We start from the raw sequence: 25202 nt of genomic DNA on the forward strand, positions 1-25202 counted from the left end.
CACACACCCCTGAACTGAATTCTCTACCTAGCACAGGCAAATCTTCTCACACATTGTCTAGTATGATGCAGCAAACATAGGCACGTAATATATGAGATCCTTTCCTGATTGAGAAACACTCAGTGTGGTGTAAGTAGTTAGGGGGCTGGGCTAGGGCCTGGGAAACCAGGGTTCAAATCCCCACCCACTGGGTGACCTTTGACCAGTCGCTGTCTCTTAACCTGACCTACCACACAGAGTTTGTGAAAATAAAATAGGCGGGGGGGGGGGGGAGCAGGTATACCACCGAGAGTTCCATAGAGAAATGGTGGAATAATGTAATAATAAATGAATAATATGAATTCCTGCATTTTTAATGAAGGGTTCCAATTAACTTCATAGGGTGCTTTGTTTTTCCTTTAAAAAATGCTAAGATGGAATAAATAGCAACTTAAATGCTTCACAGCCAAATACTTCACTGCCAAATACAAGTTTCTTATTGGTCTGCATATATATTGCCATCAAGTCTATTCTAACTTTCTTTTTTAGTTATGCCAAGAAAAACAAGCACAACTCAAGGTCAGGGAGAAACCGTTGTTCTTCAGCCTTATCTGAATTCCATTTCAGGACAACAAAACACAAACCATTTTAAACAGGAAATTCTTCCAAGAGTAATTAATTCGTCTTACAAGTGAATGTGAAATGTTGTGGTGTGTTGTTGTCTTTTTTAAAACACCTGGCCTAAAATAACACTGAAACCACACTGCTCACATAGCTATTTTATTTAATTTAGTGGCTAAGTAGTCAGCAGCATATGTGCTCATGTTGCACGCAGTTCTCAAGTGCAGATTCTGAAGTAGCCAAACAGGAGGGAGGTATCAGCAGGCTCAGACGAAAGCACCATATACAGAAGCACGAAAGATAAAATGAACAAACTTTATGGGGATCCTAACAGAGGGGAGAGAGGGAGAGAGAGAGAGAGAGAGAGAGAGAGAGAGAGAGAGAGAGAGAGAGGAGCCCCAATAGAGCTCCATGACGACTGAGCAAGTGCAGTGGATACAGAATGCAAGGACACCTTTAGAGAAAAATATGGGAAACTGCAGGGAGGGAGGGTATGGAATGGAGTATCCTGGAAGAGAACAAGGCATTTAGCTCAGTTGGTTAGAGCATGGTGCTAATAATGCCAAGGACCAGTTGCATATTCCTGCATTACTGGGAATTGGACTAGATGATTCTCAGGGTCCCTTCCTATCTACAATTCTCTGTTTCTAAGGCAAGCTATAATTCAGAAAACGAACACTCCACATGGTGACAGTTTGTTGCAGGTCCTGCTTGTGCATATGCTTGTGCACAATGAAATTCATGGGACGTATTATTCATCTTCCACACAGGAATGGTGATTAGAAAGCATCACAATTTAAGTCACATTTTGCAAAATAAGAAAGTGGGGTATATTGGCATGGTTGAAAGAGGTCACCGCAATCGGGAATTTACCTCACACAGTTTGCCCATAAAGTTGCCTGCATATTGTGTTTCAAGGAGCCACCCATACAGCTTCTTGCACCCATGAATCTGGTCAGAGAATGGCGTATATGTTGCCTGGTGAATGACTGAAGAAACTCTTCCAAAAACAAACAGAACCCCATTTGTTTGGTGCTCAGAGGTCCGTATAGTTTAAGCTATGGTTTTCCCAGTAGTGATGTATGGAAGTGAGAGCTGGACCATAAAGAAGGCTGACCGCCAAGGAATTGATGCTTTTGAATTATGGTGCTGGAGGAGACTCTTGAGAGTCCCATGGACTGCAAGAAGATCAAACCTATCCATTCTGAAGGAAATCAGCCTTGAGTGTTCACTGGAAGGACAGATCCTGAAGCTGAGGCTCCACTACTTTGGCCACCTCATGAAAAGAGAAGACTCCTTGGAAAAGACCCTGATGTTGGGAAAGATGGAGGGCACAAAGAGAAGGGGATGACAGAGGACGAGATGGTTGGACAGTGTTCTTGAAGCTACAAACATGAGTTTGACCAAACTGTGGGAGGCAGTGGAAGACAGGAGTGCCTGGCGTGCTCTGGACCATGGGGTCACCAAGAGTCCGACACGACTAAACGATTAAACAACAACAATAAGCAAAGAGAGAAGGTGGGCATGAAACAGCATGGATTAACCCTTACTTCTTCCAAAAACAAATCCCTGAAAGGATATTATTCTAATAGGAGAGTAACAAAACTTTCTAAAATGAAGTCTGACCGGGGGGGGGGGGTGTGTGAATGTTTTAAGCAATCACACTCAACACCAAAATTGTCTCAGCTCAAATTAAACACCAAAGCCCATGTTCAGATAAGCTTCCTGAATATCTAAAAGATGAATACTTGAGAGCAGAAATTCTGCTTTTTATGTCCCGTGGATCCGTAATTTATTTCATCCTGTTGCAAACACGAATCTACAATTCCACACTGGGCTTCTGCATTCACAGTGAGTACAGACAGACATATGCACAAGCAACCATTACTGAAGTGGGAAGATGACGTCACTATTGTGAGAAGGAGTAAAAAGGTGTGCCTCGAACTCAATTGTAAATTCCTGCGTTGGGCTGTTGTAAATTCCAGCGTGGGTTCGGCTGCAGGGGAGCCAGGTCAACAAGATAAGGAAGTAGAAAGAGTCTCTAAATAAGGTTAGGTTTAGAGAGTGTAGAATGGATGATGTATTAGTACCATGTCTTTGATGATTAGACAGATTGTAAGCCAAGCTTCGAATGAAGGGCGGCAGCAATAGGGATAAATACACTTGCCCGTCCATTGTTCGGGGCTCTTCGTACCACCCTGGGACGGGGAGCCCGCCTTTGCAAACGCGTTATAATAAAAGGGAAGTAATAGACCTTATCTCGGTGTCTCCTTGTCTCATTGTAAGTCCACGTAAGTAACTTCTCACAATTTTTGGCGCCCAACGACGTGGGGCTCTCGACGACCTGCTCGGCGGGGGCTGGGGAACGGATCAGCCGGCACTCCGACTTTCGGAGAGATCTGTTGCTCAGGGCCCGCGGTGACAGGTTCCGGGAGCTGGAAGGACGGAGAACCGACTTAAGATATTCTGAAAGACTGGTGGTCTGGGACCGCCGCAGTCGGGGACTGCCTCGCCCTGCAGGGACGCCTGCCAGTTTACCAGCCACCGAGAAGGAGGCACTAGACTGAAGGGGGTGAGTATCTTGGTAATATATCCCTGGGAAGGGGAATATTGGGTGTTGTTGGTGTGTGGTCTCTGTATGAAAGAGAGGTTCCAAACGGACGCGTGAGTGTGGACCGGGGGGCCTGGGACCCCGGCGGGAGGATTAGCTTGCGGTTCCGTTCTCCCGCGAGGGAAACGGCCAGGCGATTCCGCGTGATTGTGTGAGTGAACGAAAAAGAGACATAATAGAGTATGGGAAAGAGTCAGAGTACATGTAGAAGGGGCCCCAGTAATGGGACCAAAGACCCCATAGATCCAAATAGTCCTTTGGGACAGGTTTTGTTGGCTTGGGATGATAAGGCAATTAGACCCAGATAGAGTAAAAGGGATCATGGAACTACGACCACCTAAAGATAAAACTGATGTAAGAAGAATGTTAGGATTATTGGGATATTGCAGATTGTGGATAGATCAGTATTCAAAGTTGACTCAGTTTTTGAATAGGAAACTGACAGGAAAACAAGAGGAGGTGCAATGGGACGAGGAAGATAAGGCCAGGTGGGAAGGAATTAAGAAAACTTTAATAACTAGTCCGGCTCTGGCCCTGCCAAATCTACAGCAGCCGTTCCACTTGTAGGTGACAGTGGCTGCTCAGACGGCAGTAGGAGTCCTGGCTCAGAAAAGAGGGGGGCGATATCAGCCAGTAGCTTATCTAAGCGCAACCTTAGAACCAGTGGTTAGAGGATGGCCGGCGTGCATTCAAGCGGTAGCTGCAGCGGCCGAATTAGTATTGGAAAGCAGGAAATTGACCTTTGGGGGAGCACTGATAGTGCACAGCCCTCATCAGATAGGCGCAGTACTGACAGGTGCTGCACCCACCTGGATGACGGACAGGCGCCTAGTGCAATATGAAGGGATACTCAGAACTGGAAATGATATAACCATAGGGACAGATAGAAATTTGAATCCAGCGGAATTCCTAAGAGGGGAGCGGCAAGAATGGGAACTCGAGGAGCATGATTGCCTTAAAGATATAGAATTAATGGCCAAAGTTAGGGAAGATCTAAGCGAGGTACCTCTAACGGAAGGGGAAAGATGGTTCGTAGATGGATCTAGTTATGTGAGGGAAGGAAAAAGAAGGTCGGGATACGCAGTGGTCAAGGAAGACGGGGAGACGATAGAGAGTGGGGCCCTCCCTAGCACGTGGTCAGCCCAGAAATGTGAAGTAATGGCGCTAACCCGAGCCCTGGAATTGGCAACCGGGTTAGATGTGACAATCTGGACTGACTCAAGATATGCATGGGGAGTGGTGCATACTTTCGGTCGGACCTGGAGAGAAAGGGGCTTCATAAAGGCGGATGGGAAACAAATTGAACACGTTGCTTTACTCGAGCGGCTACTAGAATCCCTGATGGGACCTCGGAAGATAGGCATTGTGCACATCCTCGCCCACACCAAAGGATACAGTTCGGAGGAACAGGGAAATGCATGGGCTGATCTCCGAGTGCGAGAAGCGGCGGAGGGGGAACCAAGGAAGGAAATATTTAAACAATGTGTCCTGCAAGTACCTGTGATTGACCCGCAGGATGTAAAAGATTTAGTGTTCACTCAAAAGGAGAAAGAATAGATGGAAAAGGAGGGATGGGAAAGAAAAGGAGAAAGTTGGGAGACTCCGGAAAAGCAAATGGTCCTTCCAAAATCAACTATGTTAAATATATTGGAGAAAATACATGAAGGAAGTCATTTAGGCACGGAGGGAATGGTGAATTTGGTGAAGTCAGTGTATTGGAGTAGAGACATGTGGCCGATGGCGCACGCCATCGCATGGAAGTGTCTGATATGTCAAAAGGTTAACAAAGCCCGGGCAAGGAAAACTGAAAGGGGTGGGCGGCCTCTAGCGGTATGGCCCTTCCAGAGAGTACAAGTAGATTTTACCGAACTGCCAGAAAGGGGGGGGCAGAAGTATTTGTTGATATTTAAAGATCATTTGACAGGTTGGATTGAGGCCTTCCCTAGCCGTAGGGCCACAGCTCAGGTGGTTAGCAAAGCCATTCTGGAACACATTCTTCCTCGGTATGGAATAATAGAAGTCATAGACTCTGATAGGGGAACTCATTTCACCAAAAAAAGCAATGCAGGAGGTACTGTGGGGATTATGTGGAGTTTCCACACGTCCTGGCACCCTGAGAGCAGCGGAAAGGTGGAACGGGCGAATGGGGAAATAAAAAACATTTGACTAAGTTATATCTTGAAAATGGGCTGCCTTGGACGAAAAATCTCCCTTTGGCACTATTAAGGATGAGGGTGGCTCCCCGGAAAGACACCGGTCTGTCCCCTTTTGAGATGATGATGGGTCACCCATATCTGGCAGTGTTAGGAAACCCTCAAATCGAGTTCAGGGATCAGTTTATCAGGAAATATTTGCAGTCACTGTCCCAGTCTCTGTTATCTTTCCACAGACAAGGCATACTAGCACAGCGGCCCCCGCTCCTGGAGCAACAGCACACCTTTCAGCCCGGAGACCTGGTCCTGATAAAGGCTTGGCGGACGGAGAAACTCAGCCCGAGTTGGGAAGGCCCATACCAGGTCCTGCTCACAACCGAATCAGCAGTACGGACCAGAGAGCATGGATGGACCCATTACCACCGGGTGAAAAGAGCTCCACCTGAAAATTGGACAGCAGTGACTAGTCCAAATAATCCGCTGAAAGTTACGCTTACCAAATCAGGAACCGGGATCCAGAAGGGCGCACCTAGACTGTGATGTGTTTGTTTTGTACCTGTGTGTGTTTTTTCGAGTGCTGTTGCTGTCAACATTGCGAAGGGTGTGTGCAGTGTGTGCATTGTACTGAAAGGTGCAGCATCATCTTTATAGAGAACGTTATACTCCAATATTGTGAAGTGAAATTAGGAGGGGAGGTAACGTGCCAATTAGCAGAAACCCCAACGGTGAGGCAAGCTTTAATCTATTTGAACCCCACACATGAAAGGTAACTGGCAAGTATTAGGAATAGTATTAATAGGATGGGCCACTTCATGGGCAACCCAATCGGAACCCCAGTGCACCGAATGCATCCAGACAACCCGAACAGGCAATAAAATCACACAGACCCTAATGTATTATAATATAGCGCCAGAATGTGTTCAACAGTTAGATCCTTGTGTTCACAACCAAACTCAATATTATAGATGTAGGGTAAAAGGAAACAAGACGGAATGCTATGAACCCCTGGCGGTGGGACCCATAACTTCCAGTATATATGTTTACGGATATAAGGGCGGAACCGCTAATCAAGCTGGTGAGGGGAGAAGTATGTTTTCCTTGGCCCAAAACCGACAGGGTTATATAGCACATAATACAACAAGGGGAGAGGGCAGGATTATGGTCTGTTTCGATGCTTGTATCGCAATAGATAAAGGACAGGGCCCAAATGGAGGGGCAGGGGTCTGGTGTGGAAATCGTGGTTGGGAACAATCATATTTACAGGAAAGAAAGTACCTTTTCCAGAGAATAAAAGGAAGCAACGTGGGGGCTGGGGCCGGGGTATATAATTATTGGTACACAGAGGGAGTTAATAAACAGCCCACCTATAGAGGCCCTGAGGGAATAAATCTCACTAGGGGAGCTGCCTCCACCGACTGCTCCACAGGAAAATGCAACCCAGTATGTCTATGGGCGAGCGAGAGACCTTCTACTTCGCCTAAACTTGTGCACATAGGTATAGGCATTGATGGGACTGGAAAAGATCCTTATGGATATCTCATCATACAAATACACACAACTAAGGTAACAAGACAACCCATATCAGTATTCGAAGATTTTGAGGAAGAAGTACAGCATTTAAATACCCTTCCCCTACCCCCTAAAGCCCATAATATGTTCCTGAGTTTAGCTGAGACTATAGCCAAGGAATTAACGGTGAAAAATTGTTTTGTATGTGGAGGAACAAATGGGGGATCAGTGGCCATGGGTGGCTCATGAAGTAAACTATACGGAGGTATATAAAACACAAAACAATTACACTTATAAGCATTTGGGTAACGAGGTATGGCAAATCTCTAATCACCTAGTTGGGACAGAATGCTTCACCAGGAACACCAGCCGAATAAATGGAACGCATGTGGGGACACTCCCTTGTATAGGACAATGGGAGGACAAACAGTGGTGGAGTCAAGGGAATAATAATAAAACTTGGCCCTCTCCCCTCGGAAATATTACCAATATGAGCTTTCTCCTAGACCCGGAGAACAGAATGCTAGAATGGACAACCCCTGATGGGTTTTACTGGGCTTGTGAGAGCTATGCTTACAATAGGTTACCTTTAAATTGGGTCGGCTCATGTGTATTGGCAACCTTAAGGATATGTTTGGTTCATGGTTCCCTAAATTACCTGGTCTGCAGGCCATAGTGGCCCTAATTGGGTTAATTGTGGCAGGATGCGTACTACTTCCATGCGTTCTGCCAATCTTTGTTAGAACCATCAATAATTCTTTGTCCCTCCTAGCAGAACGGAAGGTATCCACATATTTTATGAAGATGCAATATGCCTCAGTACCCACATCCGATGAGGAAGCAGAAATAACAGCCCAAGAATTATTATGTGAGTTCGAGACAAGATACAAAAAGAGGGGGGATTGTGAGAAGGAGTAAAAAGGTGTGCCTCGAACTCAATTGTAAATTCCTGCGTTGGGCTGTTGTAAATTCCAGCGTGGGTTCGGCTGCAGGGGAGCCAGGTCAACAAGATAAGGAAGTAGAAAGAGTCTCTAAATAAGGTTAGGTTTAGAGAGTGTAGAATGGATGATGTATTAGTACCATGTCTTTGATGATTAGACAGATTGTAAGCCAAGCTTCGAATGAAGGGCGGCAGCAATAGGGATAAATACACTTGCCCGTCCATTGTTCGGGGCTCTTCGTACCACCCTGGGACGGGGAGCCCGCCTTTGCAAACGCGTTATAATAAAAGGGAAGTAATAGACCTTATCTCGGTGTCTCCTTGTCTCATTGTAAGTCCACGTAAGTAACTTCTCACACTATCATATAGCTGTTACTGATTTGGCAGCCCCTCTAAAAACTCTCATGGACATAGAGACAAAACAGCTATTTTCATGATCCTTTTCACAGCATCTCAGGAATGTGTTTTCTGAAGATATCTTACATGCTTCTGTGATCATTAACTTTAAGAAGAATGTTTGATGGGGGGGGGGAGGGATGCAATGTGACAGAATACTATTTATTCTGTTGGTTTGTTTAAGCCAAACATGCCCAATGGCATTATCTGATATCTATACCAACACCCACAAGGACAAAATACACAAAAATATTTGTCCAAATGACTATACAACTACATCACGTTTATTTTGCGAATGGTTTGTTCACAGAAGCCTCTCATAACATATGTACAGCCTATCTGTAACTTCATCCCAGCCCACAATTGCCTCTGGATACACCAAGGAATTATTAACATTTGCCTAAGTATTTTTCTGCATTTTCCTTGCAGAAAACGAATGAATGAATATTAATGTTCATTACTAAAGAGAAATTATCTGCTGGATGTGGAAAAGTCTAGCTACAGAGCCACCTGCGTTCCTCCAAATATTCCAGTTATAGCTAATTTCCTGGAGGTTTTTCATTTAAAAGTTGCTGTTGCTTTGGTCAATGACAAGTCATTTTATTCAGAAAATAGTTAAGCCACTAACAGAATCATAAACAATAAAGACACATTAGCATACCCCTCTGTTTTTTCAAATTGCTGCTTGTCTGTCTTTAACTTAATGTGTCACGTTATACTATTTACATCAAGGTGGTTAGAAATTGGTTGAAAAAGAAATGGTGATTGTAAATGACTGAGCACATCACCACGCCTATTTGTTATGAATTTGTATAGATGGTTCACAGTCAGATTCTTAAGACATATAGATTTTCAAAGAGGCATGTGATATGATACAAGTGCAACTTTATACATGCACAAGCAAAATGACAATAGCCATGACTAAATGGAATGACTAATAGTGTAACAGAGACTGGGCAGTTAAATCTCTAATCACCTTAAATATACGGTAGGTTAAAACAAAAAGTCAAATTTAAGCTAAACTCTGGAATCAAGATTTACTAAGCTTGCAAGTAGTCTCAGGACTGTGGCTTTCCTAAGTAAACATAATTAGTTACAATTATCCCAAGGCCAACTCGACCAGCATTTAAATTAGATGAAAGATGTCTTTGGTTCACATAATTTGGTTCTGAATCAGGATAATAAAATATACTGTACTTATTGAGTACATTGAGGAAAAGGGTAACCAAGTTCCTTGAGGATAAGATAGTTCTGAACCAGAGCAAATTTTAAATAAGTTACCAGGTTTGAAATTCAAATGTTTATGAACATTTCTTGACAGAAGCAGATTTAGGGGAGTGCGACTGGTTTGGTCACAATGGGCATGAAATCTCAGGGGTGCCACAACTATAATAGAAAATGGAACACAAGAGGTTGGGGGCGCTGAATTTTGGCTTCACATGCTGAAATTTGAGACCCTCAAGGTCTGCAACTGCTCTTGGCTTCCTGTCCTATCCTGGTTGTCCTCACAAGAGGAAGGGGAACACTCCTCCAATCCCCCTACCCTGATGCATAAACACACCAGTGTGTGTGTGTGTGTGTGTGTGTGTGTGTGTGTGTGTGTGTATACTGTAATTTGAGTAATTACAGTATATATATATACTGGTGTGTTTATATATACTGGTATATTTCAAACCTGCCATAATTTACAGAGTTCAAGAAATGCAATCCTGGTTCAAAAAATGGTAATCGGAACCCTCCATTATTATTATATCACTCCTAAATGAGAACTTGAAAAATCTGAGCATTCATACAGGCAACGTCAGCCGGTATCCTAATCTGTATACAAAATAAAATTTTATTCTCTGCTACCACTCATGGTTGTTTTAATGGCAAAGTTCTAACTAAAAATTTAAAGTGAAGTTAAGAGATTATGTTCTCTTAACTTTGAAACTGGCAGATAATGATGATGGAGTTGGTGATGATGATTATACCAGTAAATAAACATAATATATTTCAACACCCTGTTTCTATGCAGAGCTGGTTTCAATGAATTTAGGGCATGTAGGCAGTTGCTGTCTACCAAGTCAGGCAGTGGATACATCTGGCTGAGTACTGCACACTAACTAGTCATAACTCTTGTAAAGTTTTGGGCGAAAGTCTTGCCCAGCTCTAAACTGGAGATGTTGTGGACTGGCACCTTTCAGATGCAAATCACATGTTTCTGCCACTGAGTTAGTTATGGCTCTTCCTCTAATCCCTCCTTCAGCTCTCAAGAGTTACATTCCTTTCAGGCTTTTTGTCAACTAGCTCATAGCATGAAAGCCTTACATGCAAGTTGTACAGGGTTATCTCAGGCCACGCTGCCATGACTGCAGAAACCAAGAACTTGCAAAACAGAAGGAGGACATTTCTTCCCAAGGATATTTGAAAAATGCAACATCAGGCTCTTCAAGGGATGTTTTGGATATTATTTGGCACATTAAGATTTAGATGGATAAAACACGTTTTGAGTAGCATGAAGGTGCAGGGGCACATTTCTCATGCCAAGTGAGATTGATGGCCTTATGACACTTAGCAACTAACAAACTCCAGGGCCTTATTTCAGAGGAGACAATGAATACATCCCATACCCCACGCAGTGCTAGAGCATTGTATGTATGAAAAATATGTGAAGTTGTCCTCAGGATCATCTTTATATCTAAACAAGGCCATACAATTCATGAAGATTACCGTATATATTACTACAATAACACACCTAAAAATACAGACACACAATAAGCATGGCATCATATGTAAGAGACATAACATAATCAGCAGATTATTTCTTAATATATTGTTCCTATTTTAAATTTCCATACTTCAGCAAGCATATGGTCATGTGTTTCAGATATACAATATCAATGAAAAGTCAATGGTTCAGGAGTGCAATGCCTCGAGGACAGCCTTTCTCCATATGAACTGACCCAGACCCTGCGATCACCATCTGAGACCTTTCTTCATATGCCTCCTCCATGAGAGGTCTGGAAAGTGGCAACACTAGAAAGGGCTTCTGCAGTGGCTTCCTATTTGTGAAATACTCTTCCTAGGGAAGTTTGGCTGCTGCCATCGTTGTACACCTTCAGGCGCCAGGCAAAAATGTTCCTCTTTACCAGGCCTTTGGCTGATTAGCATCCTATATACTTTTAACTGTATTTTTGAGGTTGGGGGGGTATTGTTTTGTTCTGTTCTTGGTTTTTATTGTGTACTCTGTGCTTTTATCTTGTGAACTGCCCCGAGATCTACGGATGAAGTGTTGCGTACAAATTTAATAAATAAATAAATCAAATAAAACACCCAAACCCCAACTTTTACAATGACATTTTATTATTATTATTATTATTATTATTATTATTATTATTATTATTCCCAAGAGGAGCCCATCAATCCCATGGCAGTTATGTTGCATTTTTTTCTTATTGAGCCAATGCTTAACACAGGGATTTGCTTGCTGTTCGTAAATATATATTTTTTAAAATTTAATAATCAGCAGAAATTAATTTTAAGGAATTCAGGCACCATTGCTCCAGCTAGAGTCAATGTCTTGAAAACAATTCCAAATCAAAGATGTATCATTGGAACTGTGTGCATTCTTTCCATAATGTGAATTCCTCCAAACTCACCCCATTAAGAAAAGGTATGAAATTTTTCTATTAATACCATTGACCTGAACATCTCTGGCAATACCAGTTCAAATATTTTCCGACGACAGTTGCTATTACTAACTGCACTGTTTTCTTAACCTGGCATGAAAACATTTCTCTAACATCCCTGTTAATGATAATATAAATTATGCATTACACATCATGACATTAACTCGCAGCATTAAAATTCATCTAGGGGGAAAAAAGGGCCGAGCCTGAATCCAGCATCCCATCTATGTAGATTTTTTTCCTAGGTATCTGCAAATACACATGCCTCCTTTTCTCATAAATATATTAGCATAGTCATTAATTAACATGTCAGCAAGGGACCAATGTTAATCAACCACGGATAGAACTACTGCATCTACAGTTTTGCAGGTGCAAAAATGTATGATGCATACTGCTGAATTCAAAGAGATACCAGTAAAATGCTGCCGAGAGAGGTTTGTAGAATACAGAACTCAATGATTGCATCTAAACAGCATATGGAAATCTAATTCTCATCTCCTGTTCACCAATGCAAGAATAAGTATAAACTCACATCTTCAAGATGAAAACACTTGAATGCTGCACCACTGAAGGTATTCAGGGCAGGCACTAGAGACGTCTCATAAGAATGGCTGACTTCACACCTACTCTGCCAATGGCTATAACAAGTCTAGTGCTGAAGGTGAGTTGAGATACTGGCCAGTTCATATGGGGTTCCTGCTACATGAATGTGCTGCAGCCAGTTACAGCTCACATACTTACACCTGTCCTTTCCCATCCTTTGTGTGAAAGAAAAACAAATTGGCTATTGTAAACTCAACCCCAGTTTCCCATGGTGTTTACGCAAGGAACTGTGGTTTGTTTCACTATGGTTAGGGACAACAAAGCAGGTTTTCCTATCTTGGCTCATTCCTCTAGTCTGAACTATCAAGTCTGAAACTATCATTATTTTAGTGTGATATTGGATAAAACAATTATTAATATTTTAGAATGATATCAATACATCCAGTTTCCTCCTCTGGCACACTAAAAAAAGAAGAGAGGGGAATCCATAGATCTTAGGCTCGCTGCAGTTTCTTCACATACTAAGACCATTGTAAGTGAACTGAGTCATAGCTACCTATCTATGAAAAGTCAATTCCATTGTTTACTACTTATGATTTAGAAAATACCTAAAACAGATTCCCATAGGTTTCTGCCATAGGCCACTTCATGCAGAGCTATGGCCTGGATCGTTCTAAGATATTCTGCTCACTGAATCCTACTTCGTCCTAAGACCAAAGCGCTTTTTGTTCCTAACTGCAAGATCTTTATCGTGAAATATAATCAGGACTTTAGATCCTTTAGGGAGCAAACATATGAAAGCAAGCCTTTCCAGTGGACATACCCAGATTTTAGAATTCCCCCCCTTGAGAAATTCATCACATCTCTCCCTAATGGCATTCAGCTAGCATTTGGCCTATCAGTCATCTGGTTTTTAATTTCTGCTGCTTGTAGATATGGATAGTGCTGCCTTTGTTGTTTAGTGGTGTTTGTTTCCTTGGAAAACTTGTATTCTTCCTGGGCTGAGTGAGTTTCAGCTACTCGGCCACATTCCCTTGCCTCAGGGGTCCTCAGTAGACTCTACCATCTCATAGGCAGAGGATGAAGGAAGACCAAGGATTAAATAAGGAAATGCCACCTAAATAATACTGTCACCATAGGGTCTGATACCAGGCCTTACTGTGCGACTATTTTATTTGAGAGACTCTTTAGGCTATAAGGTGGGATATAAGTACAGTGGTACCTCGGGTTACATACGCTTCACGTTACAGACTCCGCTAACCCAGAAATAGTGCTTCAGGTTAAGAACATTGCTTCAGGATGAGAACAGAAATCGTGCTCCGGCGGTGTGACAGCAGCAGGAGGGCCCATTAGCTAAAGTGGTGCTTCGGGTTAAGAACAGTTTCAAGTTAAGTACGGACCTCCGGAACGAAGTAACTACTTAACCCGAGGTACCACTGTAGTCTAAATAAATACATGAATGTTGATGGTGTCTTCTTAAATTAAGTTTTGTTGTATTTTAATGAATTTTCTTCTTATTGCTAACTACTTTGAGCAATGTTATGTTGAAAGGTAAGGACCTATATATTCTTAATAAACAAGTCAATACCTTTGGAAATCTTACCCTCCGGCCTTCTAACTAGACCATGTTTCAACCAATAAATGAGCACACATTTAGTGCTAGGGTTCTCATATGGGGCAATGCTCTGCCAATGATTTATAGGAATGAAGTTGCCATATATATGCAAATATTCAGAGCTTGCATATATCTATATCTACTCTGGTAACAGTCTAAAAGGGTGTTTACTCATTCAAGCCAGGATCATGACAAATCGTCAAACTCACAGATCAATTGCTCAACATTACATGCACCATCACACTCTGTATCATACTTCAGAAAAAGGAACATTTGGAAACCACAAACTGTGACTTCAGATTTATTTATACAATATGGGTATGTACCATTTTACCAAATGTAGGACGATGAAGCAGGGGAACCCCTTAAAACTATTGTAGAGTAGAGGAGCTACATGTGAAAAGAACCAAATGTAGGTGTTGTTTTTCAAACGTCATTTTGTCTTGATATATTTGAACATGCCTTGCATACAAATAAACTCTAAAATCTTAAAATGGTTGGAAGTCACAACAGGTAAATGCTTCCTGAAATCAAATGTCACAGGCCTGGTCTCTATAACCCATATTTTTAAATGGGCCAAGGAAATAATAATGATAGGCTATAACTCAACTCTCTCTCTCTCTGTGTGTGTGTGTGTGTGTGTGTGTATACGCGCATATATATATATATATAGAGAGAGAGAGAGAGTGTTAATACTTGTAAGTAGCCGAGATGAATGCTGCATTTGTAAAAAAAAAAAAATGCTCTCCCCAGAGTCTCTTATACCATATTGACTTAACTAATTAAAACAATGAAAACCTGTAACTCATAACTGGAAATATCCCACATCTTCTGCTGCAGCCAACAAATTTTTGCCAGTTTATAAAAAAATTATATTGTCTTGCCTGCCTTCTTGGAATCTAAAAAAGTACAATGGAACCTCAGGTTAAGAACTTAATTCATTCTGGAGGTCTGTTCTTAACCTGAAACTGTTCTTAACCTGAAGCACCACTTTAGCTAATGGGACCTCCTGCTGCCGTCGCACGATTTCTGTTCTCATCCTGAAGCAAAGTTCTTAACCCAAGGTACTACTTCTGGGTTAGCGGAGTCTGTAACCTGAAGCATCTGTAACCCGAGGTACCACTGTATGTACTTCAGTCATAGTTGCAAACTCCCACACTCTGTAATGTTCAGTGTTTTTAACAGTCTTTGCAGAAAAAGCATTCTAGCTGCAGCTAGCAAATAGGAAACTAATTCTTTATGCTCAGATCTAACTACTCCATTCACATAATTTAATAAGAAGACTGCTGGTGTAATGGAATAGCAGGAAGAGTGACAATTCAACTGCATCATCTATATTATATTATCCCTACTGCGTGGAGGCCTCTGAAATCAAGTCCCTGAGCATTATCACAAAATGTTCTCAGTCATAGGGAAACAGCATCAATAGAATACTCACAGTACAGAATCTATACGGAAAAAGAATGTTGTAAGTTTAGTTAGGATTAATACCATCATAGTTTAGGGATAGGAAATTTTATGTGTGCTAAGACTGGAAAACTGAGTGAAAAAACACTCCAGTGTTAGGGAAGTGAAAGTTCAAGGAGCACAGCGGCAGAACAGCTAGAAGAAGGGTTGAAGAGGCAGCAAGAAAGAAAGAAAGAATAGAGGAAAGGTCAAGTGGAAATAACAGAGGTTTAGGGAAAACAAGGTTAATGGGGAGATGCAGAATGAAGGCACAATGAGATTTCTATGAAAGAAGATTCATGGCTAAGACATTAGCTGGAAGATGAATTTTATATACAGTATTCATTTGAAATAAGTCAGTTTCATAGCTGAAGGCTTGTAGTCTTTATCCATTTAACAATTTGAACATAAACTCCTTACAAATGGCCCTAAACACATTAAAACTATACCTTGCTTTTCTCAATAAATATTCAGAACTAAACAACCGTTTGAGGTGAAAGTTATCCCTATTGCATTAAGCAAATTAACAATGCAAATGAAAGTATTGTCCTAGGTATCTTTAATTACAACAATGAGACAAAATATGTATCAAGGTCCAGGCATGTCACACACATACGTTACACTGAGTTCAACTTGGCTCACTCCCAAATTAATGGCCATAGGATTGCAGCCTAAAATATATGTTAAGTAGATACAGTGACCACATAATTTTAATGGTTCTAAAATTTCCTGTTTCCGGACACCTTCAGTGGTTTTCAATATTTATGCCTGTTACAAAATGTGCTAAATAAGCATAACTACTACTGGGTGCATACTGCAATTACATAAAGATCCATTGTAACCATTTTGACATAAGATGCCCATGCATCCTAAAGAGAAGTCTTGCTCCCACACACTAGTTTTTAATTCTGAACAGTTCCTGTGAAGCTGACAGAATTACTTCTAACTTTCACTATTTCACAGTGCTAGAATTGCTCAATCTAAGCATACCATGAACATCTTGGGAAGGAGAGAGGAGCTGAGCAAAAGGCCCAGTACAGTGGTACCTTGGGTTAAGAACTTAATTCGTTCTGGAGGTCCGTTCTTAACCTGAGGTACCACTTTAGCTAATGGGGCCTCCCGCTGCTGTTCTCACCCTGAAGCAAAGTTCTTAACCCGAAGTATTATTTCTGGGTTAGTGGAGTCTGTGACCTGAAGAGTCTGTAACCTGAAGCGTCTGTAACCCAAGGTACCACTGTACTCTTCTTGTTGATGCTAGTTAAAATTTTATATGGAAAGTGGTGATTTTTAACACTAGGTTAGCAAAACTCTGTGGGTTGTTTTTTTTTAAAAAAAAATGATTTCCAGTAAATGTGAATCACTTTAAAACACCAATAAAAATATTTCTTTTCCTCATTCACTTTGTGACTTACGAACAATACTGAATTTATAAAGCACTCCTAACTTGTGACCATATCATCTGACAAATTAAAAGATCTGTTTATGTGACCTTCCGATTGGCAAGCCCTAGGCTCAGTGGTTTAGACCACAGCGCCACCCGCGTCCCCATCAGGGCTTACTTCCAAGTAAACATGCATAGGATCAGGCTGTGAGGCAGGTCTTATAGGCCTCGCAGGATTCCTATAGGCACTGCATAACTTTATAGTAGACACATGCAAAAATAAGCAAGTAATACCTTTATTCTTTCCTCCTTCCCCTTTTAAAAATAGTAATGTGCCTATCACTGGCTACTAGCCGTAATGGCTATGCTCTTCCTCCACAGTTGGCCAAAATAATGCTTCCAAGTAACACTTGCTGGAGACCAAAGGAGAGGAAAGTGCTCTCGTGCTCAAATTCTGCTTCCTAGACTCCCACAGGTTAGCCACTGTGAGAACCAGATGCTGGATTAGCTGGGCCATTGGCCTGATGCAGTAGGCTATTATTATGTTCTTAGGAAACTTACAGTTTTTCAGCCAAATCTTTATTTATTCATAAGTAAAATTGCAATCCTAAAACTATTTAATTGGGAGTAAACCACACTGAATGCAGTAAGAATTGCTTCTGAGCAGACATAGAGTTGCACTGTCATGCTTGCTTAAAGACCGATTAACCATCCTCCTGACTCCCCGTAACACTTATTCAGAAGGTCCATTCATTTAAATGGGATTTACTCCAAATTATGTGGACTTAGGATAACAGCAAGCAATTGATGCATATTTTAGGTTCTTAGGGTACTAAAACTTTTCCAGATTTATTTTCTGTACATTTGATCTCAGGTAAGCCGACACAAGGAGAGGGCAGATTAGACAAGAGGTTGTGAAAGAGGGAAATAGATGCATTCATAAAAGAGGACAGAAAAGAGGGTGGAACTGCAGAAAGGGGGAAAGAGACCCAGGTCCTCAGCTAGGACCTTAGTAAAATTAATAAGCAGATTTTAGGCATGTCTACTCAGAAGTATGGCTCAGTTATTTTAACGATACTTACTCTCAAGTGAGTAAGCACAGAACTGCGACTTTTAATCGTTCATCATTGATTTGGAATGAAAATTAATTTTAGTTGCTTTTTAAAGAGACAACAAAATGGAAAGACTTTGCAAACTAAATGAAAAAGGTGTTTTGGAGTGAGAACTATATGTTACTTCAGTGGAGGAGAATATGATGAGTTCCTTCACACTTTGTCATCCAACAAAAGGGCAACAACATACGGTTGCCACCTATAATAAATTCTGAGGGTGAAATGCTGTTCATTTTGATCTCAGGCAAGTTGACCTTCAGAAGGGGCAAGAGTCACGGAGAGGTGAGTTAAAGGTGGCAGAGAAGGTGACACAAGATGGAAGAAAGTGAGCACAGTAAAAAGGAAAGTGAAAGAGAGAGACAGAAAGGCAATGATAGCAGATGAACGGAAACAAAAAGAAGGTGAGAGAAAGGGTAGAAATATTTGAGTAGGTAATGGAAATGTGGAAGAAGGCATGAGCAGAGAGAGAGGCAGCAGGCAGATAGCTGGTGACAGAAAGGATCGTGAAAGAAGATGAGATGATAGCGAGTGACAACAGACAAAGGAAGCGCAAGGGGGAGGCAAAGATGGAGGACAGAAAGTGCACATAGGTAGGCAGAGAGAAAAAGTCACCAGAAGTGACAGGAAAAGGAGGGAAACTTATGGAAAGGAACAAAGTGAGAGAAATGATTTTTTGGTAAAATAATGCAATAGCAATGCTCAATATTAGCCACAGGCTTAGACAAGACTGTCAGAAATCTGCAGCTATTTTAAAAGGTTGAAAGGTTTGACCCATAATACTGCTCATGAAATACTGGCTCATGTGTACTGAAAAAAATATGCATGTCAGCACCTCAGTGTGTGATATGCGGTGAGATGCTAGCACTACTAAGTATAAATCAAAAGTTAAAATGTAGAAGTGGGCCATATTCCTGTCTGGGAGTCAGAGGTCGGTCTCAGGTCTCGGCTGGTTGAAGAGCACTGGTCTAATCCATGTTGTATTGAAGTTCTAGAAGAGAAGCTTCTGACACTGACTGGATAAGCTAGGGTAAAAATAAAGCTAGCTTGCAAAACATAATACTGTATTAAAGCCATTACCTCATAGTTAAGAAGCAATGAATTCACAAATCATACAGAAGAAAACATGTGTACTATTGAGTAATAAGTTATTTGGCAGCTACTTAATAAATTCTCACCCCCCACACCCCTTGTTCGAAGCACATCTCAGAACATAAGCACGTGCCTTGAGAGTGCTGGCATAAACAACGCTTGCTGTAATCAAACTTCAAGAATACACAGATAAATCAGCAATAGAAAATGTGTTCTCGGGAATCATATAGCCATGCAGATCTCCAGCGAAAGGCATGAAATTACAATAAAAAGCAACATGGATATAATTAAAACTAGGCTACCATCTGCTTGTAGAATAACTATTATACTGGGCACTACCTCTGAAAAGGCAAATGCGCCTCAAACAGGAAGCTCAGTTCACTGAACTATGAGACAGGGCACTTGCTGGATGTCAAATGCCCAATGAAGTCAACACTTGCACCGAAACCACGCTAATGTAAGTTATGACAGTGTGAACAGTTAAAAAATTATTCACTCTGATCATTTAACGTTTACACTGTAAAGCTCTAATTGCACGATTTCCAATTAAAAATAATTAAGCATGCAAAAAGAGGAGGTTAAAGTAAACATAAACAAAGACCAACCACCCAGACTTATGTGGGCTACTCTGAAGTAGATTCTGACAACATCCAATGCAGTTCATTCCTACATTAAGTCTGCACAGGACTGTAAACATATTATCTTTGCACCACTGCAAAACTGCCATGCCAACAGAATAACGAAGATTACGCCGACTGAGTGGAGATCAGAGTTTTGCCATAAGTGAGTCATAACAGTTTAACCTAGCACTGAAAATGTATAAACATTTACAATATGTAAGGTGTCGGCTTTGAAAAAGGAATGTTGCTGCAAGGTACAAACATTTACAGCATACTGAAGAAGTTGACTAAAATAAATGAGACTTTCTTCTGAATTTTGCTATCTGGCCATTAATTTTCCAGATTCAATACTGAACATTTCTTTTTTGCAATGTAGAACCAAAATATTACAAATCTCCAGCTATCGCTGCTCAAAAGTGTTTCAATATTGACCTGAGCACATACAAAGACACTCAACTCTCTCTTTCTCAAAAAAGTTACCGTACTTCACACCAGTGGTGAGATGGGCAGTGTCAACCCACACAGGATCTCATTTCTCCCTTACAGGAGAATAAGTCAGTTTTGAGATCATTCCCTGCAGAAAGGAAGCATATGTTCCAAAAGCACCCATACAATTTGGCACTTCCAGAGAAAAACAGTTATTTTCCCTCTGCTTTTTATGCCACTCTCACAATCTGAGAAAGACATATGTATACCGTATGTATGTATGTATGTATGTATACATATGTATATAAGGCATACATATACCTTCAGGAAGGCCAAAATCAGTTCCAGAGCCTTCCCCACCATGATACAAGTAAAGACTTGCTCTCTTAACAGCAGTTCTGGAGCCTGTCACTCTGTTCCAGACTTCCCAAACTGTTTCCCTTCAGATATTTTGAACTACAACTTCCTTCAGCTCCATCATGAATAGCCAGTGGTCAGGGATGACAGCAGTTACAGTCCAAAACATATGGAAGGCACCCAGCGAGAGAAAGTTCTTCTATTTTAACTATTACATTAATGGTAATAATCAGTGCTATTTTTCTAGGAAAAGTAGTGCTGGAACTCGGCCATGGACACTTCCTTCACGACAATGGCACCCCCCGAGAGGTGCCAGAACTGAGTTCCTTTGAGTTCCCCCTGAAAAGAAAGCCCTGGTAATAATTCCAGCCATAAAATGGGGTTAAGAATGCACTCGCATATTTCTGAACATCAGAAGTAGTCCTTAGTTGGTCATCATTGTCAGAAGCAACGCATTACAATAACAGGTGTCAATAGCTCTTGCAATGGATGCAAGCAGTTATTGCCTTCCATGTAAGTGAAAATACACACATCCAATGACACCAAATCGCATGGCTCTGTCATAAATGTGAACAAACTTTTTGACAAAAAACACAAAAAACAATACTAATTACTGCTCCCGAGAAGAAATACATCACAGTTTGAAGCATGTAAACATATTTTTGAAAAAATTACCAATGAAATGCAAAGGTTTAGACAAGGTCTTTCTAAACAGCCAGATGCTATTACAGGTTCTTGTGTTGGAGTTAAGATTAAGGCAGATCAGTGCTACAAATTTACTTTCCTACCAAACAGGTAGTATTACAAAGTACCCAATCCTGAAACAACCTGTATGTATGGATAGAAAGCCTTAAGCAAGTGCTTAATTCAAAACAGTGAATAAGGTGAAACCCTGGTTCCATTGAACCACAACAGGTCCTTTCACAACACAGTGCAAGACAGTAATCTTGAATATGATATTAACAGAGTGTGTGCAGCCATTAGCGCAGCCTCATGTATGACTTCATATGGATGGATTAGATGTAAACAGCCCTAAAATCTATTGCATTACACTGTTTGGACAGAACAACAAAGGACTGACACTCTGCAACTGAACAGATCATGACAACATATAGAAGAACTAAAAGAGCAGTTTCTGTGTCCTTGAACAGGGTCATGAATACATCTCTCAAGTTGGCCCTATCTGACAAATGAAAAATAAGGTTGCTATTGATTTCTCCTTATTTGGTTCTGATATTGTTGTTATTCTGGTAACTCTCAGAAGTAGAAGATATGGGAGAGACATATAGAGGTGCATTCAACTAACTTTTGCTTAGATCTGACCCATTGAAATTAAGTTCATCAGGGTTATTAATTTCAATAGGTCTGCTCTGAGTAAAAGTTAACTGAACACAACCCAGATACAGTGCATGTGTATATATATTATATGTTGTAACTTGCTTCTGGATGCCTCATAGGAGAAGATTAAAAAATGAAATAAATAAATACAATATTAGCACCTGAAAGTGTACAGATTGCTCATTTATGTGAAGTGAATTGTGCCTTCCACGCCTCAGAATAAAATAAGCCCTGAAATGTTGGAATAAAATTTGAAGCAAAGATTTAGAACGCCGTGGTTCTTTTGATCTGTTCTTTGCACTGATATTGGGTCTTCTTAAATGTTAAGAGACATACTTCTGGATTTCTTTCTTATTCTTTTTAATGAGACGATATTCACTGACACATACATAGGTACTGTGGCAGATTTAAATGTTACTGCAATCACCACAGGACCTGAATAAAAACCTGCCATCTAGAACCAGTAAACCACAACAGGTTGTTGCAGTCACATACCTAGTACTAGGGCAAGTTTACATCCCCTTCTGCCTTCTTCAGAAGTCTGTCTAGCACAGTACTGTACATACTGACTGGAAGCAGTTCCCTGAAGTTTCAGGCAAGGGGACATTGCCAGCCCTACCTGGATTAAATCAGGGAGCTTCTGGTATCAAAGCAGATGTTCTACCACTGAGCTACAACTCTTACCAAACTCCAGCAGCCGACCAAGATACCTTCTGGAGCATTAGTAAGATCACTATATGTAACAGGTAAAGAAGTCAACAAAGAAAACAATGGTTATTCCTGGACTGACCTAGTCAAGTAACAGATAAGAATGGCTGAGAACCTTTAAGGGCACTTGCTGCTAACAACCACACATTATCTCACTGCTCATAGAGGTGCTCCTGAGAGGCTTTCCTAAGGAGACTATTGAAGTGAAGGGTAGAGGGAGACCTCACTGTTGCTTTCTTGCCCCATCAACAGTATTCACTGGTTGAGGCTACACTTCCTAGGAAATCAGCTGAACTTGTTCAGACCTCTGAATAAACATACAAGCTTATGTGTCATTATGACCATGTTGTGTATGTAGATTGCAGACCAACCTGTGTATACAGTCCAGCCTCGGTTGTCGGATGTAATCCATTATGGAAGACCGTTTGACTTCCAAAACATTCAACAACCAAAAACTGAAAGTGGAAGCCTCAATACAATAGTGAAACTCAAAAGGGAAGACATGTAGCACGTTAGGCTTCTGAAAACCATTCAAAAACCGGAGCAGTTACTTCTGGGTTTTCAGCATTTGGGAGCTGAAACATATGATAATGGAGGCATTTGGGAACCGAGGTTTGACTGAATCCACTTGGAAGTAAGGCCCTGTTGTGCTCAGTGAGGCTTACTCCTAAGTAAGTGTGGTTACAACTCTGGAATTACTGCAAGTGCAAAGCCAATGAAAAACTTGCAAAGCAGCCTGCTTACCAAGAAGATTCACTTTCCACCACTGAAAACATGTGAATTATGCATTTTTCCATTTTGAATGATTTTAATAACTATCCATACATTGCATAGCCACAGAGACCCATTGCACATCCCTGTAAAAAGCTGCATCTGATGCCCCAACCAATTTATGCTACTGGGTTATCATCTGGTTAGTGATTACAAACTGTTCCCATGACTGATAAAAGGAAAATTAAGGAAATTTTGAGTTATCATTGCTTATTTTTGAATTATCACAGCTTTATTTTTCTTGACACATATAAAACACACCCCGAATGCCAATTCACAAAGCATCATTAATTTAGGGAATTCACTGCCAAAAGATGTGGTGATGACCACTGGCTTGGATAACCTCAGAAGATTAGGCAAATTCATGGAGGATACGTCTATCAATTGTTATTAGATATGATGGTTTTATAGAACCTCCATGTTCAAATGCAGCATACCACCAAATTAAAAATGCCAGTTCCTGAACACCTACTGCCTTCATATGGGTTTCTTAGAAGCATTTGTTAGGCTACTGTGGGAAACAGAGTCTGATCCACCAGGGCTCTTTCTTTTGTTCCTAATGTTGTGCATGCCAGATTTGAAGAACATACTCATTTATAGTTGCCATCAACTTTGAATTTGAGCTTTATCTAAACAAATCTTCACCTGTATGCATTAGATATAATCTAATAAAGTGTTCAAATGATTCAGTATTTAAGAAAACAAAAACAAAACCCTACTGGTGGTGTATATAGCTTTCGGGGATTAAGGCCCTGCAAATGAATGAGAGGCCTCTTAACTTCATCTTTCACATTGTCTCAGGTCTAAATAAAGGCATGCCTAATATTAAATGACTCAGAGTAAGACAAACAGAACTGAAGATCACTTTATTACTCAGAGTTTGCTCAAGATGGCTATGGCAGTAACTCTTGTGAAACCGAAGACGCCTCCTTGAATAACTGAGCTCTAGTACTAATTATGCCACAAATGTTCCTATGCGAGCTCAGCCTCCAGTTTTATTAGAAAACCCATACATTACTCCATTCCCTCTCTCCTACCAATCTGACAGAGAGCATTCAATTACAGTATATATATATATGCAAGTATCAACATGACATCTTTCAGATTTTGATAGGATACAATTAAACATCATACTGACAGAAAAGGAAGCAACCTCGCAAAACAAGCTTCTCTTCTCCCTTACACAAACACAAGGAGATAATATGTATATAGCCGCTGGAATATTTATGTTTCAGAGCAATAGTCATCCTGTGGACTGAGCTGAAGGGCTGTTTCTGTTTTTATTATTTTGCTGAGACACATCATGGGTTCGGAAAACATTTCGTGGGATTTGTTTCATCTCTAAATGCAGCCGCTGATTACACAGCAGAGGAAGGCTGCCATTCCATACTTACAACAATGTAAGGCCTGATGTCAACTTTTCAACTCCTTTGTAAGTTGTTAAGGCCTTAGAACTCCGGAGAACACTCTGTGCAGACCTCCCTCCCCAGTGATTAAGATGCAACATGACATAACAACAACAACAACAACAACAGCGACTAGTCTCTCCCATTTCAATGAACGAATGCATATTTGAGTCAATACGCACGGGCTTTGGAATACCAGCCACCCACTTCTCTGAAAAAGCCCAGAACAAGAATGAGAGTTCATCTAAGATCTGCAATCCGCGATCCATCCTTCTCCCTTTGTTATGCAGACCTGCGCTTGCCTTCATCTCACGCCCAAGAAATACATCTGGCTTGCTAAAGTTTCATCTCTTTCCAGACTCGAGCGAGGATCTCCAGTTTGGGAAACCACCACCACCACCACCACCCAGTTTCCCCAGTACCCTCTTTCCCCAAGGAAAGCTTCCCAGCGATTGGAGGCGGTGGGGTGGGGTGGGGGGTGCAGGCGACTAATCCCCCGCTGTGCGGCAT

General features: G+C 41.2%; 1 protein-coding gene across 3 annotated transcripts in view; it reads right to left on the reverse strand.

Moving 5' to 3' along the window:
- Positions 1-25202, reverse strand: part of ZNF516 (zinc finger protein 516) — a 116049-nt gene that overhangs the window by 82391 nt on the left and 8456 nt on the right. The window lies entirely within an intron of this gene.

This window comes from Podarcis melisellensis, assembly GCF_964234715.1.
Source record: "Podarcis melisellensis genome assembly, chromosome: 7".
Taxonomy (NCBI): domain Eukaryota; kingdom Metazoa; phylum Chordata; class Lepidosauria; order Squamata; family Lacertidae; genus Podarcis; species Podarcis melisellensis.